The following is a 22,926-nucleotide window of genomic DNA, read 5'->3' on the forward strand; positions in this document are numbered from 1 at the left end:
GAGACAGACCAGAGAGAGAGAGACCAGAGACAGACCAGAGAAAGAGACACAGAGAGAGAGACCAGAGACAGAGAGTGAGAGAGACAGACCAGAGACAGAGAGAGAGAGAGAGAGGCGCAGCACACTGGATGTAAGTGGGAAGAGAGAGAAGGACATGCTGGATGGAACGGGGTAGAGGACAGAGTTAGTGAGAGTGGGAATAAGAGAAAGGGGAATGAGAGGTATGGTGTGAAAGAAAAGAAACAAACAGCTGTAGGTAGACAGTAAAAAGAGGGAAATTGAAGACTAGTATGAATGAATAGAAGGAGAAAAATAAATTAAGAATGCTGAGAGGGAAAAAACAATGTTAGAGATGGATGTAGTAGTGGAGGAGATAAAGAAAGGAGCTGAGAGAAAAATGACAAATGGTCTCAAAAACCTGGCATGATAGTTTAGAAGGCAGAGGAAAGCAGAAAGCAGTGATTGGGACCAACATGTTTAGAAAAATTAGACAACAAAGGCAGAAAAAAGAATTGTATTTTAATTTTGAATAAAATACAAAACTCACAACTGAAAGTCTGTTATATAATGGGGGAGAGGGTGGGGCAGCACAAAAAAGGATAGGGGGCGCCATAGAGGGCATCACAAAGGGCACAATTATAGTTTGCTACAACCCTGACTGTGACCCTGGCCGGCAGCCATCTGGGAGAGGGGTGGGACAGTGGCAGGGACAGAGCCATGTATCCTTGTCATCACAAATATGGCAACCCTATACTAGGGCCCCTCATCATTTACAGCAAAAACACAGTGGTAAACCTGAGCTTGATGGCTGCATTCATTTGGCAGGAAGAAAAACATGCTTTACAATCAGCTGGCAGAACAAAGATGAAGGAATTACCAAAATCAAAAAATGGATGTGTTGATGATCTGAGACTCTCACTAACACTTATTACTTTAGAATAACCTTTGTTAACCAGCCATTAATTTTCACCGTAAACAGTCTCAATCAGACATCATGCCATCAATATACATAAATAGGAAACAAAAATTCATGAAATGTTTGACCTGCCTTGAGGATGACTGCAGCAGGATCCCCTATCACAAAGAAACCAAAAGTCACAGTCATTAGTTCAAATACACATGTATCCAATCTCAACAGCATGTGACAAAACTATAATAGGTATGTGTCAAAATACACATATGATTAATCTCTCTTTACAGAGAACTGGAAATTGGCAAATATTTGTCAAAAAGAGAATTTTTATATCCCAATCTAACTACCAGAATATGGATTTACCAGCAATTAATTTGAGACACTCGCTTGCATTATTTTGAGTTTTGCTATAAAGATCAGATTTTCAAATTATACTCCTCCAGTAGAAGTTCCTCTTAAAAACACAGAAAATAACTTCTTCTTAAGCAATCTATGTAACTAGCTGCCAAAAGTGCTATGGCTAAGTAATGGGAACAGAAAATGACACCAGACTCAACATGGCTTCAGTAGGCTTGATAATCATGTGCATGGAAAGAAAAATCACATGGGGTTAAAATAGGGTTATCAGACATCTGGGAAAACTCAGACATGTCCTCTTTTTAGAGGACTGTTCAGGTGCCTGGACAGACTTTCCAAAACACAGCAGTTTGTCTGGGTTTTAGAAAGTCCCCACGAGCTCCAGATGCATCTGGAGGGCCTCTGAGCATGTGTGGATGACATCACACACATCTGCGCATGCTCCAAGTCCTCCAGACGTGGCTGGAGCTCATCAGGAAAGAAGAGAGGAGGCTTTATTGGGGCGGGGTAGGGCAGGGCCAAGTGTCAGGGGTTTTGCTGCCCAAAATCTGGTAACCCTAGGTTGAGGGCAAGATGTGACACATTGGAAAAAACCTGGCATCTGCTTCCTCGGGCCTTTCCAGTTTCAAGATAGGGGGGGATCCAGCCTTTTTCCCTTGAGGCATGGCCAACACTGACACTAGGTGGGCTAAGCATCCAACTAGGTCAGCAACATTTGGGGGGCAGTGATGTTGCAGAAGATTGGCTATCTTGTTTTCCTCCCACTTCTATTTCTCCTGAGGTTGCTGCTGCTGCCACCCTATCTCTTCCCTGCTGCTTCAAAGGTAATCAGCACCAGCACAGGACCTTTCAGAACAGGCCCATGTTCACTCCCTGACAGGAAATGCATCTGGGGAGAGTGGGATATGGTAGCACTAGAGTACAATGTGCCTTTATTGCAATGTCTCGCACAGGAACCAATTAGAGGGAGAGGGAAGCAAAAGCAAAAGGAGAAAAGTGTACAAGGGAAGCAGAGGCAGGAGACTACAGGGGGAATCGGCGAGAGTTAGCTCCGCCCACCCTCTGACATCGACCACTGAAGCTCCCCCTTAAAAGGGGAGGGGCCAATGGTGCTCAGCCATTTGGCACGCGAAGGCGAGCGTTAAAGGCGCTCGCCTTAGCGAGAGCGCCTTTGCGAAGGGCCTTGAGAAGGGACGAGCCACCGCTAAAGGAGAGCAGAAGGAGATCACAGCAGGCGCTCGATGTGGAGAACTGGAGAGCCTGAAGAAACAAGTCAGACTCCCGGAAGGCAGAATACTGGAACTGGAGGCACTTCAAGCAATGGAGGAGGAAGACAGAGATGCAGAGAACATCAAGACAGAGGATGCAGCGAACATCAAGACAGAGGACACCATCGAGGAAGAAGTCCGAGAGCTGGAGAAGTTCATAGATGAGGCATACAGGGAGGCCGTGGAAAATCACCAGCAACAGTGGAACTGCCAAGATACACCTACAGAGAGTGTGGACCCAACGGACACCACCAGGAAGAAATGGGTGACACAGCAGTGAGATCTGGAAACAGCGGAGGGAACCCACAAGAAGACGAGTCCAGTGCAAGCCAATGCCAGGATGAGAGAAAATGGATGGAAATGAAGGACACGGACCTATGGCTGGAGAATCAAGAGAAAAGAGAGAGAATAGCAATCATCATGGGGGACTCCATCACCAGACAAGTCGCCAGCTAAATAGCAGGATGAAGACTGGATCGACTGGTGACCTGCCTATCGGGAGCCAAGGTAGAAGACATAGTGAGCTGCATCAACAGGATCATCGACAGTGTGGAAGAAGAAGATAGAGCGGTGGTGATCCATGTGGGGATGAACAATGTGAGCAGCAGGAACTACAACAGGGAAGTACTGAAAGACCAGTTCCAGATGCTAGGAAGGAAGCTGAAGACCAGCAAAGGATTGCCTTCTCGGGGATCCTGCCGGTACCCAGAACTGACAAAAAGAGGCAGATGGAGCTGCAAGCAGTCAACGAGTAGATGCGGCGCTGGTGTGAGGAAGAAGGATTCCACTTCATGCGCAACTGGACGACGTTCTGGGAGAAGAGCACGCTATTCAGGAAGGATGGACTCCCACCTCAGCAGAGATGAAACGAGGCTACTTGCAAGCAACATCCAGAGAGACGTTGAGCGGTTTTTAAACTAGGAAGAAGGGGAAAGCCAACAGGGGAGGGAGAGAGATAGAGATAGGTTCGGGAACCGGTATACCCGGATACCGTGCAGGATGATAGAGGAAAGACTCACCAGAGGATATCATGCAGGAAGATAGAGGGAAAGACTCACTAGAGGATACTGTGCAGGAAGATATATGGGAAGACTCACCGGATCACAGGCAACACAGATCGAAAGGTTCGAGGGGAGATCCCATAAACTACAGATTGGTGAGTCTGACCTCGGTACCTGGAAAGATGGTAGAGGCGCTGATAAAGGACCGCATCATTGATCACCTTGACGGACACGGTTTAATGAGGACCAGCCAGCACGGTTTCAGAAAAGGCAGATCTTGCCTGAGGAACTTGCTGCACTTCTTGGAGGGAGTAAACAAGCAGATAGACAAGGGCGACCCAGTCAACATTGTATATCTAGATTTTCAGAAGGCATTTCACAAGGTTCCACATGACCGACTATGTTGGAAAATTGCAAGCCATGGAATCGAGGGTGAAATACTCACGTAGATTAAAAACTGGCTGGAGCAAAGGAAACAGAGAGTGGGAAGTAAATGGACAATACTCAGACTGGAAGAGCGTCACCTGTGGGGTGCCGCAAGGCTCGATGCTTGGACCCGTGCTCTTCAACATCTTTATAAACGATCTGGACATTGGTACGACGAGTGAGGTGATTAAATTTGCGGACGATACAGTTATTCAGAGTAGTGAAGATGCAGGGGGATTGCGAAGATCTACAAAGTGACATAATCAAGCTCGAGAAATGGGCATCGACATGAGGTTCAAAGTGGATAAGTGCAAAGTGATGCATATCAGTAACAAAAATCTCATGCACGATTACAGAATATCCGAGGCGGTACTTGGAGAGACCTCCCAGGAAAGAGACTTGGGAGTTCTGATCGACAAGTTGATGAAGCCGTCTGCACAATGTGCTACGGTGGCAAAAAGGGCAAACAGAATGCTAGGAATGATAAAGAAGGGGATCACGAACAGATTGGAGAAGGTTATCATGCCGCTGTACTGGGCCATGGTGCGCCCTCACCTGGAGTACTGCGTCCAGCACTGGTCGCCTTACATGAAGAACATGGTAGTACTTGAAAAGCTCCAGAGAAGAATGACTAAAATGGTTAAGGTGAGAGATTGGAGAAACTGGGCCTCTTCTCCCTTGAAAAGAAGAGAATGAGAGGAGACATGATCGAAACATTCAAAATACTGAAGGGAATAGACTTAGTAGATAAGGACAGGTTGTTCACCCTATCCAAGGTAGGGAAAACGAGAGGGCACTCTCTAAAGTTGAAAGGGGATAGATTCCGTACAAACTTAAGGAAGTTCTTCTTTATCCAGAGAGTGGTGGAGAGCTGGAATGCTCTTCTGGAGTCTGTTGTAGGGGAAAACACCCTCCAGGGTTTCAAGACTAAGTTGGACAAGTTCCTGCTAAACTGGGATGTATGGAGGTGAGGCTAGACTCATTTAGAGCACTGGTCTTTGACCTGGGGCCGCTGCGTGAGCGGTCTACTGGGCAGGATGGACCACTGGCCTGATCCAGCAGTGGCAATTCTTATGTTCTTAAAAGGAAGAATCCTGAACACTTAAGTTTAATATAAGGTGAAAGGGGTTCATGGCCATCTGGAAGAAAGGGGGGATGCTAGACTAAAGGGAGTAAGGGTGAGCACATGGCTGAAGGTTTGTGTATCAGACAAGACAGTTGACCCTGGTTCCTCTGCAAATAAAAGCCAACCAAAACAAAAAACTTGCAGAGAGTAGATGTCCAAGATGAAGGCTTTAATAAAACAATAAAATAACCCACATAAAAATGTCTAAGGCCTGAAACACTGGAAACATATGGACCCAAGGTTTATGTATGGCATCAGATACACTTGGACTGGCCCTGTAATTTTGGAAAGTTTTTTTTGTAATATCACTGTCTGTATACAGTCTCTTCCTCTGTAAACCCCTCTGAACAGTTTGTGGTATATAAAAATAAAGTTATTAGAATTATTAAAGCTCACTGTGCCTAGATAACAGTTAAAGAAATTATTAAAGAATTATGGGATCAGCTTGTTTGGTATTTCATAAGGGATTTATAAATCTGTCAGTGGTAGCTTTTTCTGTTTGGTTCTTGCTTCTGGGGGAAGGCAGGTAAAGGTTTGGGAAGATGGAGGAAAGGAGGAAGGGAGATTTAGGTTTTGTGCAAGTTATAGAATTTTGTAGAAAAAACAAACACTTTTGGATCATTGATTTGTGGAGTTTTGAAATATGTAACATCGGCAGCAGTGTTACAATGTGTTATTTCTTGGACTTAAGATTGTTTAGAAAATCAATGAAAAATTTTTTTTAAAAATGATTGTATTTACTACTGTACACTCATGGCTTTGTTGAGTTGTGACACAAACCTAATTCTATAATTTGCTTGCAAATTGTGCACCTGTGTTTCAGAATAATGGGAGTTAAACATGTAAGTTAATTGATTAATAAGGTTAATTGATTAATAAATTGCTGCTAAAACAATTATGGAATAAATGGCAGTATTTTGCAGTTACACCCATAATTGCACTTAGGTTTTATTCTATAACATTTATGCCTAAATTCTATAGGGCAGAACTATGAAATAGGTGTGGAAATGGGAGTAACATGGGCAGAGTAGGGGGGAGTGCCAAGCACATACATGATAAATTTTATTTATTATATATATTGTAACTTGAGAAATATCACAAGCCTTCTACATAAAAAAAAATAAAGGAAATAAAAGGATCCAAGTATAAGGAAAGAAAAATTAAGAAAAAAAAAAAGAAAAATATCTATTGGATGCCTAATCACTGCATAACATGCCTAGCCGATCTTAGTGGGCTGAGGAACAGATACACAAATCTTTGCTTCTTCCTTGAGCACTATAAATCCAATTAATTTGTTTAGGTTCAAAAAATATACAACTTATTCTTATATGAAATAACACAAACACGGAAATTGCAAAAGAAAACTTCAGAAACAACACTTGAGTTCTTGGACACAGCACCAAATAGCACAGTTACTTACCGTAACAGGTGTTATCCAGGGACAGCAGGCAGCTATTCTCACATATGGGTGACATCATCAGCGGCGCCCGGATGCGGAAGTTTGCAAGCAGTCTTGCTTGAAGAAACTCGAAGTTTCGAGTCAACTGCCCGCACATGCGCAAGTGTCTTCCCATCCAGCGTAGGGCACGTCTCCTCAGTTCAGATAGCTAGCAGAGAAGCCAACCAGGGGAGGTGGGTGGGTTGTGAGAATAGCTACCTGCTGTCCCTGGATAACACCCGTTACGGTAAGTAACTGTGCTTTATCCCAGGACAAGCAGGCAGGTTATTCTCAAATATGGGTGACCTCCAAGCTAACCAAAATGGGATGGTGGGAAAGTTGGCAATTTAGGAGATTAAATTTTGTAATACTGTTTGGCCAAACTGTCCATCCCGTCTGGAGAAAGTATCCAGACAATAGTGAGAAGTGAAAGTATGAACCGAGGACCAAGTAGCAGCCTTGCAAATTTCCTCAATAGGTGTAGATCTGAGGAAAGTTACTGAAGCTGCCATTGCTCTAACTTTGTGGGCTGTGACTCTACTGTGTAGGGGTAATCCAGCCTGGGCATAGCAGAAGGAGATACAAGCAGCCATCCAGTTGGAGATGGTACACTTAGAGATAGGATGTCCCAACTTATTTGGATCAAAGGATATAAAAAGTTGAGGAGCAGTTCTGTGTGGTTTGGTGCGTTCCAAATAGAAGGTCAAAGCACGTTTACATCCAGAGTATGAAGATCTATTTCTCCAGGATGAGAATGAGGCTTTGGAAAGAACATTGGAAGAACAATATATTGGTTGAGATGAAATTCCGATACCACTTTAGGGAAGAATTTAGGATGAGTGCGAAGGACCACTTTGTCATGATAAAACACTGTGAAAGGTGGATCAGCAACTAAAGCTTGCAGCTCACTGACTCATCGAGCAGAAGTGAGGGCAATGAGAAATACCACTTTCCAAGTGAGATACTTCAGATGAGCCTTGTCAATTGGATCAAATGGAGGTTTCATCAGTTGAGCAAGGACAACATTGAAATCCCAAACCACAGGAGGCAGTTTGAGAGGAGGTTTGACATTGAAAAGTCCTTTCATGAATCTGGAAACCACCGGATGAGCAGAGAGGGGTTTCCCTTCAATAGGCTGATGGAAAGCCGCAATTCTACTGAGATGGACTCAGATCGATGTAGACTTGAGGCCAGACGTGGATAAGTGCAAAAGGTAATCCAAAACAGAAGATATGGAGGAATGTTGAGGCTCCTTATTATGAGAAAAACACCATGTAGAAAATCTAGTCCATTTTTGGCGATAGCATTGTCTAGTGGTAGGTTTCCTAGAAGCCTCTAAAAAGTCTCGTACAGATTGAGAAAACTGAAGAGGAGTCATGTTGAGAGGTACCACGCTGTCAAGTGTAGAGACTGCAGGTTGGGATGAAGCAGAGATCCCTGACTCTGTGTAAGCAGAGATGGAAAAACTAGTAGAAGGTATGGCTCCCTGCTGCTGAGTTGAAGTAGAAGGGAGTGCCAAGGTTGTCTCGGCCACCGAGGAGCAATCAGAATCATGGTGGCATGATCGTTCTTTAACTTGACAAGAGTCTTGAGAATGAGAGGGAATGGAGGGAATGGATAGAGGAAGAGATTTGTCCATTCCAGAAGAAAAGCATCTGCCTTGAAGCGATGAGGAAAGTATATCCTGGAGCAGAACTGAGGCAGTTTGCAGTTGTGGGAAGCTGCAAAGAGATCTACCTGAGGCATTCCCCACTGTGAAAAAATGTGATGAAGAGGCGAGGAATGGAGTGTTCATTTGTGAGGTTGCAGAAGACGACTCAAGTTGTCCGCCAAGCAATTCTTCGCCCCTTGGATGTAGACAGCTTTGAGGAAGGTATTGTGGCGGATTGCCCAGTCCCAAACCTTCAGAGTTCTTGACAAAGGGAGGCAGATCTCGTCCCTCCCTGTTTGTTGACATAATACATGTCGACTTGGTTGTCTGTCCGAATGAGGACTACTTGGTCGTAAGGAAGATGTTGAAAAGCGTTGAGAGACTTGAGGATCACTCTGAGTTCCAACAGATTGATATGACACTGATGATCCGTACTGATCCAGTGGCCTTGTGTACGGAGACCATCGAGATGAGTGCCCCAAGCGTAGGTCGAAGAATCTGTCGTGAGGACCTTCTGATGGGGGGGGAGGCATTTGAAAAAGCAAGCCTCTGGAGAGATTGCAAGAGAGCATCCACCAACAGAGAGACTGCTTCAATGAAGGAGTGACTATTATGTGTTGAGAAAGTGGGTCGCAAACCTGCATCCATTGAGATGCCAGGGTCCACTGAGGAATTCTGAGGTGAAGTCTGGCAAAAGGAGTCATGTGTACTGTGGAGGCTATGTGACCCAGAAGTACCATCATGTGTCTCGCTGAGATGGAAGAGCGGGAAGACACTGTATGACAGAGTTGAAGAAGAGCTTCCAGACGTCGTTGTGGAAGGAATGCTCTTGAGTTGGACAGTATCCAGAACAGCTCCCATGAATTGTAGATTCTGTGAGGGCTGAAGGTGGGATTTGGGAAAGTTGATTTCGAATCTCAAACTTTGTAGGAACCAGGTAGTCCGTTGGGTCTCTACAATAACCCCTTGAGATGTTGAATCTTTGATGAGCCAGTCATCGAGGTAGGGAAATATCTGAAAAACATGGTTCCTTAGAGCTGCTGCTACCACTACCAGGCACTTGGTGAACACTCTGGTAGTTGAAGCCAGGCCGAAGGGTAGCACTCTGTATTGATAATGCAGATTCCCCACCCGAAATCTGAGATATTGACGGGAGGCCGGATGAATGGGAATATGAGTGTAGGCCTCCTTGAGATCCAGAGAGCATAACCAGTCATTCTGCTTGAGAAGGGGATAAAGGGATGCCAGGGACAACATTCAAAATTTTTCTTTGACCAAATATTTGTTGAGGGCCCTGAGATCCAGAATGGGCCGCAGATCGCCCGTCTTCTTCGGAACAAGGAAGTAACAGGAGTAAAATCCCCTGGTCTGCTGTTCCAGAGGAACTGGTTCGATGGCATGGAGACGAAGCAGAGCTTGAGCTTCCTGAAGAAGAAGTGCGGTCTGGGAAGAATACTCTCTTGGAGGAAGCTCTGGTGGAACCTGAGTGAAATGAAGAGTATCCTTCTCTGATGATGGTCAGTACCCAGAGGTCGGATGTAATTGTCATCCATCAGTGGTAAAAATGATGGAGGCGACCTCCTATAGGGGGAAAAGAAGTCGGACACAGAACAATGGTGGTTATGCTCTGTTTGAGACAGTCAAAAAGGCTGTGAAGCCTTAGGTGCAGCAGAAGGTTGAGATTTTTGTTGCTTCTGAGGCTGCTGTTTCTTAGGAGGAGGGCGATTGTAAAGAGCCACCCTTGGAGCAAAACGCCTCTGATAGATAGAAGGAGGACGTGTAGTTTTTGCAGGAGCTGGCTTTGGCTTGGGTCTGACAATAGAAGCAAAGGATTTTTCATGGTCAGACAATTTCTTGGTGGCTGCATCGATAGATTCAAAGAGGTCATTGCCTGCAGTCCTGAATATTAGGGTCCATGTCAATGGTACGAAGCCAGGCAAGGCGACGCATGGCTACAGAGCAAGTAGCTGCCTGGGCAGATAACTCGAAGGCATCATAAGACGACTGAAGTAGATGTAGTCTTAGTTATGATAAAGAAGCAATGACTTATTGAAATTCAAAGTGTTTTTGAGTATCCAAATAACTCAGAAATTTAGGTAAGAGTTATGAGGAATTCAAAATAAGTAATAAAATGAAAGTTATAATTGAGGACTCTAGAGGACATCATAGAATTTTGATAGATGCGACGTCCAAATTTGTCCATAGTTTTCCCTTCCCTCCCAGGATGAACGGTGGCATAAACCTTGGAAAGATGAGACCTCTTTAAGGAGGACTCCACAAGCAGGGATTGATGAGATAACTGTGAGTTGTCAAACCCTTTGCAATGTAGTTTTATACCTAGAGTCCAATTTGCCTGGTACAGCTGGAATGGTATAAGGAGTCTCCAGACATCTGACAAAAGTCTGAGAGAAAAGCTTGTGAAGAGGAAGCTTAAGTGACTCTGCCGGAGGTTGAGGTAAATGCATGACTTCGAGATACTCCTTAGAGTATTTGGAACCAGCATCTAATTGAAGATCCAAGTCAACAGTCATCTAACGAAGAAAAGATGAGAAAGAGAGCTGATCTGCCAATGCTTTGCTTCGTTTAGAAATTGCAGGGAAACTTCTGATTGAAGACAAAAGAAAGTCAGAAAGCACTTATATCAAAAAGTAAACTGACCTCACTTGAAACCTGTCTATGGAGATTGATCAAAAATTTTTGGAAGTTGCTCAGAGATGTGAAACTCTACAAGGAAGGTTTGCACCCCCCTAGTGTTGGACCAGAATTTACCTTCCAGTCATTGCAGCTTTTCAATAATGATCACGCTCCAAGCATTACCTTCCATTCCCTGGTCTGATATCTCTCCCTTCCTTTAGTTATCTCTCCTCCCTCCAGTGTAACATTTCTCTTTCCCTTCCTCCTTTCTGCCCCCTGTAGTCCATCTCCCTTCCCTTCCTCGTTTCCGGCCCCCCCTCCCAGTCCAACATTTCTCTCTCCTTTCCACCAGTCTAACATTTTTTCTCTCTTCCTCCTGCATGCTTCTCCTTCCCTTCCCTAACCAACATCTCTCTATTGCCCTCCACGAGTTCAACTTTTCATTCTCTTCCCTCTCCCCCTTCCTCCCCCCCCCGAGTGTGACATTTCTCCTTCCCTCCTTTCTATCCTCCCCATCCATCTCGCCCTCTCCATGAGTCCAACCCTTTTTGCCTCCTCCACACTTTCTCTCTCTCTCCTTGCCTCTTCCCTCGAGTGACATCCTTCCTTCCTTCCCACTCCCCAATCCATGTTCTCTCCCCATGCACCATTTCTCCCTCTCCTCAACCCCATGTCCATTTCTCCCTCTCTCATTACTCTCACTCCTCGAGACGCCAGAGCCAATCATGGCCTTAGGCCCCTCCCTGTGCATCACATGATGCACCATGGCAGGGCTTAAGGCCCGCATTGCAGCACAGGAGGACTATGGAGCAGGAGGGACTGAGCACCCCTCCCACTCCCAAATTTTTGAGGTACAGGGAGGGGGTCGGGGAGCAGGAGGCCGGGGTCAGTGGCAGGAGGGAGTGGGCATCCCTCCTTCCTTTTTCTTCGGGGGGGGGGGGGCTCAGGGGAGAGGGCTGTGGTTCAGGTGGGGCTCGTGTTTATCAGGTGGGGAGCTTTTTTTCACTTTTTTTTAAAAAACTGGCCAGATATTTTGCAAATGTAATACATGCAAAATATCATTGCCATTAAAAAAAGAATGAAAAAAATCCAGGCAGACAGCATGGACCTAGGTCTGATCCGGTGAAGGCGTTTCTTATGTTCTTAACCCCAAGATCCTGTTAGCGTTTTTCGAGGCTGCTGCGCACTGTGCAGATGGCTTCAATGATGCATCCACCAGCACACCCAAGTCTCTCTCAAGACTGCTGTCTCCCAACAATGCCCCCCCCAATTTGTAGTTGAACAACGGGTTCTTTTTCCCTATATGCATGACCTTGCATTTTTCCACGTTAAAGCGCATTTGCCATTTGTTTGCCCAGTCTTCCAGCTTGTCCAGGTCCCTTTGCAGGTCCTCACACTCCTCCCTGGACCTAACTCTGCCGCACAGTTTGGTATCGTCTGCAAATTTTATAACCTCGCACTTTGCCTCCTTTTCCAGGTCATTGATAAATATGTTGAAGAGTAACGGCCCCAGCACCGATCCCTGTGGCACACCGCTTGTGACTCCCCGCCAGTCAGAATATTGGCCCTTCACTCCGACCCTCTGCAGTCTACCCGACAACCAGTGCTTGATCCATCTGTGCACATCCCCTCCCACCCCGTGGTTCCACAGCTTCCTAAGCAGCCTTTCATGTGGCACCTTGTCAAAAGCCTTTGGAAAATCGAGGTAAATGATGTCTATGGGTTCCCCATTGTCCACCCGACTGCTTATTCCCTCAAAGAAGTACAGAAGGTTCGTTAGGCACGACCTTCCCTTACAGAATCCATGCTGGCTTGTTCTCAGTAGGCCATTCCTCTCGATGTGCTCGCAAATGCCGTCCTTGATCATAGCTTCCACCATCTTCCCTATAATTGAAGTCAGGCTCACCGGCCTGTAGTTCCCGGGGTCACCCCTCGATCCCTTCTTGAAGATAGGTGTGACATTCGCCAATTTCCAGTCCTCTGGTACCTCACCAGTTTTCAAGGATAGGTTGCAAACATGCTGGATTGTGCCCGCTATTTCTTGTCTTAGTTCCTTCAGAACCCTTGGGTGGATCCCGTCCGGGCCCGGTGATTTACCGCATTTTAACCTGTCTATCTGTTTGAGGACACCCTCCTTACTTACCTCTATGTGCTCCAATTTTTCGGCCTGTTCCCCACTCATGAGCTCCTCTGAGTCCGATATATTAGATGTGTCTTCGCTCGTGAAAACCGAAGAGAAGAACGTGTTCAACCTCTCAGCTACCTCTTTATCCTCCTTAATCACTCCCTTCCTATCCCCATCGTCCAACGGCCCCACCTCCTCTCTCGCTGGTCGCTTCCCCTTTACGTAACTGAAGAATGCCTTGAAGTTTTTCGCCTCCCTGGCCAGCCCCTCTTCGTATTCCCCTTTCGCTTTTCTAACCTCTCGGTGGCATTCCTTTCATACTAAATTAATCAAATTATAAGTACAGCCTAAATTACCCCAATTCATATGTAATATTCAATATTATCTATATATCCATATAACCTTTCTTATAAAGGATATCCATTCCCTTTACAAATTAATTATAGAACAGAAATAATCAATCATTAACCTTTCCCTAATATTTCCACAACCCAAATTACATGGAACTCATTTATATTAGGCAAAATCATTACTAAACCTTAAATCAGTTCCCAAATCGATCAAAAATATTGAGTGAGCAGTATTAATAATAAGTTATTGTTAATAACACATCCTAAGAACATAAGAACATAAGAAGTTGCCTCCACTGGGTCAGACCGAGGTCCATCCTGCCCAGCGGTCCGCTCCCGCGGCGGCCCATCAGGTCCGTGACCTGTGAAGTGGTTTCTGCCTATTTCTATAAACTACCTCTAGTTTCTGCCTATTTCTATAAACTACCTCTAGTTATATCTGTACCCCTCTATCTCCTTATCCTCCAGGAACCTATCCAAACCCTCCTTGAACCCCTGTACAGAGTTCTGGCCTATCACATTCTCTGGAAGCGCGTTCCATGTGTCCACCACCCTCTGGGTAAAAAAGAACTTCCTAGCATTTGTTTTAAACCTGTCCCCTTTCAGTTTCTCTGAGTGACCCCTAGTGCTTGTGGCTCCCCACAGTTTGAAAAATCTGTCCTTATTCACTTTCTCTATGCCCTTAAGGATTTTGAAGGTTTCTATCATGTCCCCTCTAAGTCTCCTCTTCTCCAGGGAGAACAGCCCCAGCATTTTTAACCTGTCAGCGTATGAAAAATTTTCCATACCATTTATTAGTTTAGTCGCCCTCCTCTGCACTCCCTCGAGTATCGCCATGTCCTTCTTGAGGTACGGTGACCAGTATTGAACACAGTACTCCAGGTGCGGGCGCACCATTGCGCGATACAGCGGCATGATGACTTCCTTCGTCCTGGTTGTAATACCTTTTTTGATGATGCCCAGCATTCTGTTTGCTTTCTTTGAGGCTGTCGCACATTGCGCCGATGGTTTCAGTGATGTGTCGACCATCACCCCCAGGTCCCTTTCAAGGTTACTCACCCCTAGCAGTGTTCCCCCCATTTTGTAGCTGAACATCGGGTTCTTTTTCCCTACATGCATGACCTTGCATTTTTCTACGTTAAAACTCATTTGCCACTTTTTTGCCCAGTCTTCCAGTTTCGTTAGGTCCCTTTGCAGGTTTTCACAGTCTTCCGTGTTTCTAACCCTGCTGCAGAGTTTGGTGTCATCAGCAAATTTGATAACCTCACATTTTGTCCCTGCCTCCAGATCATTAATAAATATGTTGAACAGTAGAGGTCCCAGCACTGACCCTTGTGGAACTCCGCTCGTGACCCATTGCCAGTCAGAGTATTGGCCTTTTACTCCAACCCTCTGCTTCCTGCCAGCCAACCAGTGTTTGATCCTATCTACAATCATGTAGATTAAAACCTAACAAATATAAATTTCATTAAAATAAATTAATAGAAATTAAACTTTCTTGTTCCCAAATACAATGCAATATATTAAGTCCCCCTCCTCCTATACTGAGAGAGAGAGAGAGAGAGAAATATATTTCTCTACAAATTAAACCTCCATGACCCTTATTTATTTTCACAAAATTCAATCTGGAAACTGTGGCTTTACCAAAAAATAAAGTTCCAATAATATACTCAAATAGCATTCCTTCATTACTAAATATTGTGAGACAGGCAGTTAATGCACAAACCAGCAAGCATAATTAGTAAAAATTCTAAACCCTCTAATACTAGTTCTGAGTCCCTGCGCTAGTCTTAACATGTCAACAGTTCAATCCAGTATGATCTGCCAGTTATTCTATATTCTATTTTCTTTTATTTTCCACATTCTTGTGAAAGGTGCCACCAAGGCTCTGACACTCGCTTCGTATGCCTCCTTCTATCAGGGGCCAGAAAGCACGTAATTGCTCCTACCAACTGCTGTTCACAGCTTTGTTTTATTAAGTTTATCAAGTTTATTTGAATATTTGATTAAACGCTTATCCTAAGATACAAAGCGTTTTACAATAAGATTAAAAATCTAAGAAGTTACAGGAGGCCAAACAGTGTTGACTAACTTGACGTACATGACTTCTTAAGTCATTAAGAAACAATAGGAAGGGGGGTAGAACTACAATTTTTATATAGAGAAGGTACATAAAATGGAAACACAATAGGGAGGGGGGAACTTAAAAGATGCTGGTCATAACGAATATTCAGTTAAAAGCGTCTTTAAAAAGAAAACATTTTAAACTGCTTTTAAACTTCTGCAGGTTTTGTTCAGATATTAGATATATAGGAAGAGAATTCTAGATCATTGGTGCAGTCACTGAAAATATAAAGGTACGACGAGTACCAATTATCCTCAACGAAGGAACATTAAGGGTATGTTGAGAAGTTGATCTATGGGCTCTCGGGGGATCATATGGAATCAGAAGTCTGTCTATGAATGCTGGGGCTTTAGTTTGTATCAGAGCCTCGATGCCTCTCAATGTCGTAGTCTTGAGAGACGATGGGAGCTCAAGGCAGCCATTTCCTGTGAGCGATCTGCATGGGGCAGTGGGAAGATCACTCCTGCCCGAAAACCCGCTAGACCACCAGGTAAGGCTTAAAGGGGGGCTTACAGGGCTTAAAATAGCCGGGAGGAAGCGGGGGTTAGGGGCAGAACCGGCTCAAATATTATTTGTGGTTTTTTTAATATTCATGGGCCGGCTCTGCCCCTAACCACATGGATACGGAGGGAGAAGTGTACATATTTCTATAGTATAATCCTAACAAGTCAAACTGACAAACAATAAACCTCCCATATTGTTCCTTCACTGTGGTCTAATTATACAAAAACATTATAAACCCATAGTCGTCCCCTCCCCCGAATCTCTCAAAGAAATCCATTATCATAAATGATGTGATTATCCTTCCCATATGAACTGGAGACCACTTCTTAGGTGACCCTCTTTTAATGTCTATATATAAAACACTTAATTTCTCCATAAGGTAAAAAGTAGGAGCCTCCGACTGCCCCCATCCCAAAAGAATACATTTTGGGCCTGATTCTGCAAACAAGCATCCCAATTGTAGGCAGCAGTAAAAAAAAAAAAAAAAATCTCTGAGGCAAGATGCCTACACTGTTCAGTCAGCTGACTTTTCTAACCAATTACATTTGTGTCTGCAGTTTAAATTGGAGGCGTCCTCTCCAGTTGAGTGCCTTTTTCTACCTCGCTTTCCAAGCTGTGTTGGAGAAATTGAAAGACCCAGCGCAGTCGAGTTCCTGAAGAAGGGGGTGTGCACCCCCGAAACGGAGTCCCGTAGGACGAAGCCATCTTTTGCTGACTGCCTACACACGGAGAAGCTAAGTTCTTCTAGTTTGTGTTCAGCTTGGTTAGATTTGGACACTCATTTTCCTTTTGGCCCCATGATTGGGAGACAGAGACAAATTTCAACTTAATTCATTGGTGTTTTTTTATTTAATTACATTTTTTCACACATACTGCACGTTATTGTTGCACTTTATTTATTCACTTATTATGCGGAGAGAGCCCGGGGATGTTTCGCAGTTAACACTCTTCTGGGTGTAAATTCACGTCAGCTTTTCCCTGGGGTCTCCCAGTGGTGGCTGTGTGACTGAGGGCTCTCCCGCTTAAGCATTCATTAATTTTCAATATAGTTGATTGAATGTTCTGTTGGTCTTTGTCTCCTTCCCCCAGTCATTTTCCTCTCTTGGGGTTTGGGAGGTTTTTTCTAGTTCAATGTTATAATTACAGCAGTAATCTGTGGCAGCACAAAATGTCAACCTTCCCGTCAGTGCCTGAGCAGTGATTGGCATAGATACTAACATGAAAGTTGACATTTAAAAAAGCACACAAGCATGCTGCAGAATGTGTTAGCCCCTTACCCTAACATACCCCTGATATCTTGCAACTCCAACCCCAAACACATACACTTGATTTCTCACCCCTCCAGCCCCAGTACACTGAAGGAGGCACGATTGATACCCAATTGCTCCTATTTCTGAGCCCCATCATTTGCCTTATATGGCAGACAGGCACTGCCCAGTACTTTCCAGGATGCACCAGGTGGGACAGGGTGCTACCGTTTTGTAAATAGCAGTGCCTGGAGACAGGAATGAGTGGGCATTGTTCCTTCCTCCTTTTAGATACAGGGGCGGGGGAATGAGCTAGACTAGCGATAGATGGGGGGTCCTGCTGGACTACCATGTATTTTTGGGGAGAGGAAGGGGCTGCAAAAGAGGGGGGTCAAGAGTCCACTATATCACCAGGGCATTTTTTTTTTTTTTTTAACATTGTGAGGATGTTTTGAGTCAGGCAGGGAATCAAGATTCCAGTTTATTAAAAATTTGATATCCCGCTTTATCAATATCAAAGCGGCTTACATAAAAAAGTGTAAAATTCAAGATTTCTTGATATTAGACTGAGAAGATGGAACAAGTTTGATTCCGAAACTTGGAGACATGATTAATGGCTGGTTAGCTGTTGAGCTCCCTCCTCTTGGGCAGCATTTACTGGGTTCCAGCGATATAAATTTTCTTCTACTCACCTGTAAAATCCTACACTAATGGCTTCTAGCAAGCAGAAGTTGCAGGAAATTCCTACAAAGTCTGCTGGAAAGACAAAAAGGTTAAAAGATCCACAGACCCCTAGTGGGACCCCTTTACCAATGGATGCCTTGGATGTGATTGAGGTAATGGAAGAACTAAGAAACATCAGTTTAACTTTGACTGAGATGAAGAAAGAGATGGTGATTATGAATAACAAGTTGGACTTGGTTAACAGAAGAATGGATAAGGTTGAAGACAGAGTAAAAAAAAAATTGAACAAGTGCTGCAGGATTATAAAGAGGATCATAAGATCCTAAAAGAAATGGTAAAGAAAATGACGGATTTTGAGAACCGGTCAAGAAGGCAGAACCCAGGCCAGTTATTATGCGCTTGCTGCGCTTTCAGCATGTTCTAGAAATTTTTAAAGATGGCAAAGGAAATAAAAAACTTGGCTTATAAGGATTCAAAGCTAATGTTTGTACCGGATTTTGCCAAAGAGACAGTACAGCTGCGCAAGCAATTTCTGCAATTGAGGCAACCTTTAAGAGAGCTTGGGGCTAAGTATGGATTTTATTACCCAGCGCTGGTGAGGGTTACTTATAATGATACATTTTATCAGTTTGAGGACCCTGAAAAAGTCTCAAAGAATTTTTGGCAAATCAAGAAACAACTATGCACTGAATGATTAATCTTCTCAGTGAAAACAGTTTTTATTCTTATTTTTATATTTGTTTTCTGTGGTTATATGAAGATGAGTTTTAATGTTTTTGGTTTTAAATGATTTTGATACATGGAAATGGTTTTTCAAGTGTAATAGAACTGTGTGAATAGTTTTTTCTTCATTTAAATAGGAGGAGAAAATTCCATATCTAGATGGAAATTCCAGCTCACTGGATTAATTTAAATGCAGATTATGCATGATGTCATGACTGTTTGGTGATGATGAGAGAGATGGGAGGAGCAGTAGAATTGGCCATTTGTCTTTTAAAAATGAATAAAGAATTTTTTTTTTTTTAAAGATGGAACAAGTTTAAACATGAGGTATCTGAGGGAGAAATACAATTTTTGATAGGAAAGTGAACAATGAGGGCAAGTACAATAGGGGAGTAATCTGTCTACTTGGAGGGAGAGGAAAAAGTTTATAAATTGAAGGCATCTCTGAACATAAAACTTTTCAGGATGGATTTAAATTGATCTAAAGATGACTCCTCACAGAGGGTAGGCGCTGTAACTGAAAAGTTTGTTTTACATGTAGTGTCGTAGAAAAGATGACGTAGGGAAGGGACAACTAGAAGATTTTGAGAGTTTGATCTTAATGCTCTTGTTGGGTTATATGTGATTATCAATCGATTCAAGAAGCCAGAACATTTTTGCAATGTTTGGGAAAAGGGGGGGGGGGGGGTCGGGTCAATAAGATCAGGAGGAGGGTGCTGAATTTTTAAGCTAGGTTTGGGGTATGGTAGTCAGTTGGAGGGAGAAAAGAAGTGCTGCTAGACATCTCTCCTTTCAACTAACCCTTCTACACTGCCCCAGATCTGGTTAAAAGTTTCCTACATTAAACTCACATGAGAAATTTTTTTATGCATGGTTACAGAGTAGATATTGACTATATTAACAGACATTTAAATGCATTTTATTGCATTCTGCAGCAAGTTAATGCTAACATTGAGACATTCAACTCAACTATTGAAACCAAGACCAATCAAATACAGTGTTCCGCAGGGGGCTCTCCTATCCCCCCCCCTATTATTCGATCTCTACGTCAGACCTGTCCTAGACATAGCCCACAAATACCAAATTCAGATCCACTCTTTTGCGGATGACATACAACTGTACCTACCATTAAGAAAAACCCATGACACCCAGATCACGAAACTCCTAAGCTGCCTTTCGGAAATCAGAAATTGGATTTCTGTCAACAAATTGCAACTAAAGTCTCCAAGACAGAACTCCTTTGGATCCTCAAAGAACGCTGTGACCGCCTCTATCCCTTGCTGGGCTGGGACTCAACTACCATAACTGCGAAAGACCAAGTGCGCAGCTTAGGAATACTCCTTGATGGCAAACTATCACTTTCCAATCATATATCTTAGGTAGTATCCTCATTATTCTACTATCTACAACTCAAAAAAATAAGGATCTACTTCTCAGAATTTGACTTCACCCAACTATTCTATGCCTTAGTACTCTCTCGCATGGATTACTGTAATGTGCTATTCAACGGTCTAATGTAAAAGAACATACATCGTCTCCAATGTGTACAAAACGCGGCGATCAAACTTCTAAAAAACCTCCGTGCCTGTGACCCTGTCTCCCAGGTTCTAACATTGGCTCATTGACTACCCGTGGCCAAACGCTGTGTCTTCAAGGGCCTGATGCTAGCATTCAGATCCTTGCATGACATGGCACCGGGCTACATGATGGCCAAGCTTCCTCTGTATATGTCGAACAGGTCCCTCTGCTCACAGGATGAAATTTGCCTCAAAATGCCCCCTGGCCGTGCCCTATAACTTGAAAATGCCATACATGCCTAATTCCACTTCATACCGAGCCACTGGAATCGACTGCCCCTGTAGATCAGATCTCTTGAAGGTCTCCTCAACTTTAGGAAAGCAATTAAAACATACCTTTTCACCTAATTCTACTAACCATAACCGATGGATTAAAGAACTGTACATGGGTTCTAGATCCTGGGTATGTGTCACAATAGGGTAAAAACTTGAATTGAAATTCTTCTATGGTAACAATGGAAATTTAATCTGCAAATTGTATATTATGCATATTGGTATTATATCACTAGTGTGTGTCAAGCTAGAACAACAACTTGTACTGAAAAACTTGTACTTGTGTTATACTTATTGTGAGTTTAAAAAATGAATAAAGATTTATAAAGAAAAAAAGAAAAACTTGCACTGTAAGGTTGACTGTGACAAAACTGTAACCTACAAACTGTATATCAATCAGATTGGTATTAGACACATGGAGGGGCATAATCAATAGAAACATCTAAGTCCAATTTCAACGTGGGGTGCTAGTTACCTAAAGTAAACAGTGCCAAAATGTCCATTCTCGAAAAGTACATCCAATTTTTTTTTTTTTTTTTTTAAATCAACTATCTGTATGTCCAGGCATTTAATCGTCCAGACCGCCAATAAGAACATAAGAAGTTGCCTCCGCTGGGTCAGACCAGGGGTCCATCGCGCCCAGCAGTCCGCTCACGTGGCGGCCCATCAGGTCCATGGCCTGTAAGTGATCCTTTGTCTAAAACCTTTCAATACCCTTTCATCATCCTATCTCTGTCTCTATCTATATCCCTCAATCCGCGTATCCTTCAGGAACTTGTCCAATCCCTCTTTGAATCCTCTTAATGTATTCTGTCCTATTACATTCTCCGGAAGCGCATTCCAGGTGTCCACTACCCTCTGAGTGAAGAAAAATTTCCTAGCATTGATTCTGTCCCCTTTCAATTTTTCTGAGTGCCCCCTTGTTCTGGTAGTTCCCAATAGGCTTAAGAATCTGTCCCTTTCCACCTTCTCTATTAGAGAATGACACGGGGAAAAAATCTGTCCCCGTCACTGCACCGTCCCCGGCCCACCATCCTCTGCACCGCCCCGTCACCGCCGTTCCCTTCACCGCCCCATCACCGTCACCGCCATCCCTTTCACCGCCCCGTCACCGCCACTGCCATCCCATTCACCACCCCGTCACCGTCCCCGCAGCATCCATATAAGCCTCAGTACTGAGAAACACCATGAAGACAGAAGAGAATCCTGCCACCACTACTACTACTACTGCACTGAGAATCTGTTTCAGTGCCTCTGCCCTATAGTAAAAACAGAACATAAAATAAATCAATTGACTTGTCCTCCCTTGCAATGACGTGTCCCCCATGTTCACCTATAGCTCGAATCAGGTCAATTGTGCACACTAAAAATGCAGGTGGATCTGGAACGTGAGCGCAGGCAGGCAGTGATACAAAAACAGCAGACACCCGACCGATTGCAGTGTTCCGCCATCTCCCTCCCTTCATCTCACCTTAGATGTAGAGTATGCCGGCTTTCTTTTTCGCCCAGCCGCACGTGTGGGTGCTCATTTGTTCAATATTTTCCTCTGATGCAGCCGGAAACAGGAAGTTGTAAGAGAGGAGAAGATTGATCAACTCGAGCAGCCGCGCAAGCGCGGCTTTTTGAACGCGTGCGGCTGGGCGAAAAAGAAAGCCGGCATACTCTACATCAGTGTTTTTCAACCTTTTTACACCCGTGAACTGGCAGAAATAAAAGAATTATTTTGTGGACCGGCAAACTACTAGGACTAAAATTTTAAAACCCTGTTTCCGCCCCATCTCCGCAAGCTCGGTCACCTCAGTAACTATAGAAAAATAGACAAATATAGTGCAAAATATAGACAGCAGATATAACTTCTCAAAACTGACACATTTTGATCACTAAATTGAAAATAAAATCATTTTTCCTACCTTTGCTGTCTGGTGATTGATTTCATGAGTCTCTGGTTGCGTTTCCTTCTGTCTGTGTATCCTTTCTTTTATTTCTGCACTCAGGCCCAAGAATTGTCCCTTCCTATTCCCTCCCTCTTTCCTTCCTATGTCCTTAGTGCCCCCGGTGCCTCCTTCCCATGCCTTTAGTGCCCCCAGTGCCTCCTTCCCATGTCCTTAGTGCTCCTTCCTGTCTTTAGTGCCCCAGTGCCTCCTTCCCATGTCCTTAGTGCCCCTTCCTGTCTTTAGTGCCCCCAGTGCCTCCTCCCCATGTCTTTAGTGCCCCAGTGCCTCCTTCCCATGTCCTTAGTGCCCCAGTGCCTCCTTCCCATGTCCTTAGTGCCCCTTCCTGTCTTTAGTGCGCCCAGTATCTCCTTCCCATGTCCTTAGTGCCCCTTCCTGTCTTTAGTGCCCCCAGTGCCTCCTTCCCATGTCTTTAGTGCCCCTAGTGCCTCCTTCCTATGTCCCTCTCACTGCCTTCTACACTTTGTCCCACCCCCACCCCCACCCCCGAATCCTGCCTGCCTACCTTTCTCCCTAGCCAAAGCCAGCCTGCTGCCTCCCTGCCGCTCAAAA

At 44.2% G+C, this 22,926-nt stretch overlaps 1 protein-coding gene across 3 annotated transcripts in view; it reads right to left on the reverse strand.

The window, feature by feature from the left end:
• Positions 1-22,926, reverse strand: part of ACKR3 (atypical chemokine receptor 3) — a 116,542-nt gene that overhangs the window by 88,035 nt on the left and 5,581 nt on the right. Inside the window, exon 1 of one of the 3 annotated variants that reach the window (XM_033946442.1) lies at positions 1,045-1,063. The exons of the other annotated variants lie outside the window; for them this stretch is intronic. The gene's annotated coding sequence lies outside the window, so the exon portion shown is untranslated. Of the gene's footprint in view, positions 1-1,044; positions 1,064-22,926 lie in introns of those variants that run through there. 3 annotated transcript variants of the gene reach the window in all.

This window comes from Geotrypetes seraphini, chromosome 5 (assembly GCF_902459505.1).
Source record: "Geotrypetes seraphini chromosome 5, aGeoSer1.1, whole genome shotgun sequence".
NCBI lineage: Eukaryota > Metazoa > Chordata > Amphibia > Gymnophiona > Dermophiidae > Geotrypetes > Geotrypetes seraphini.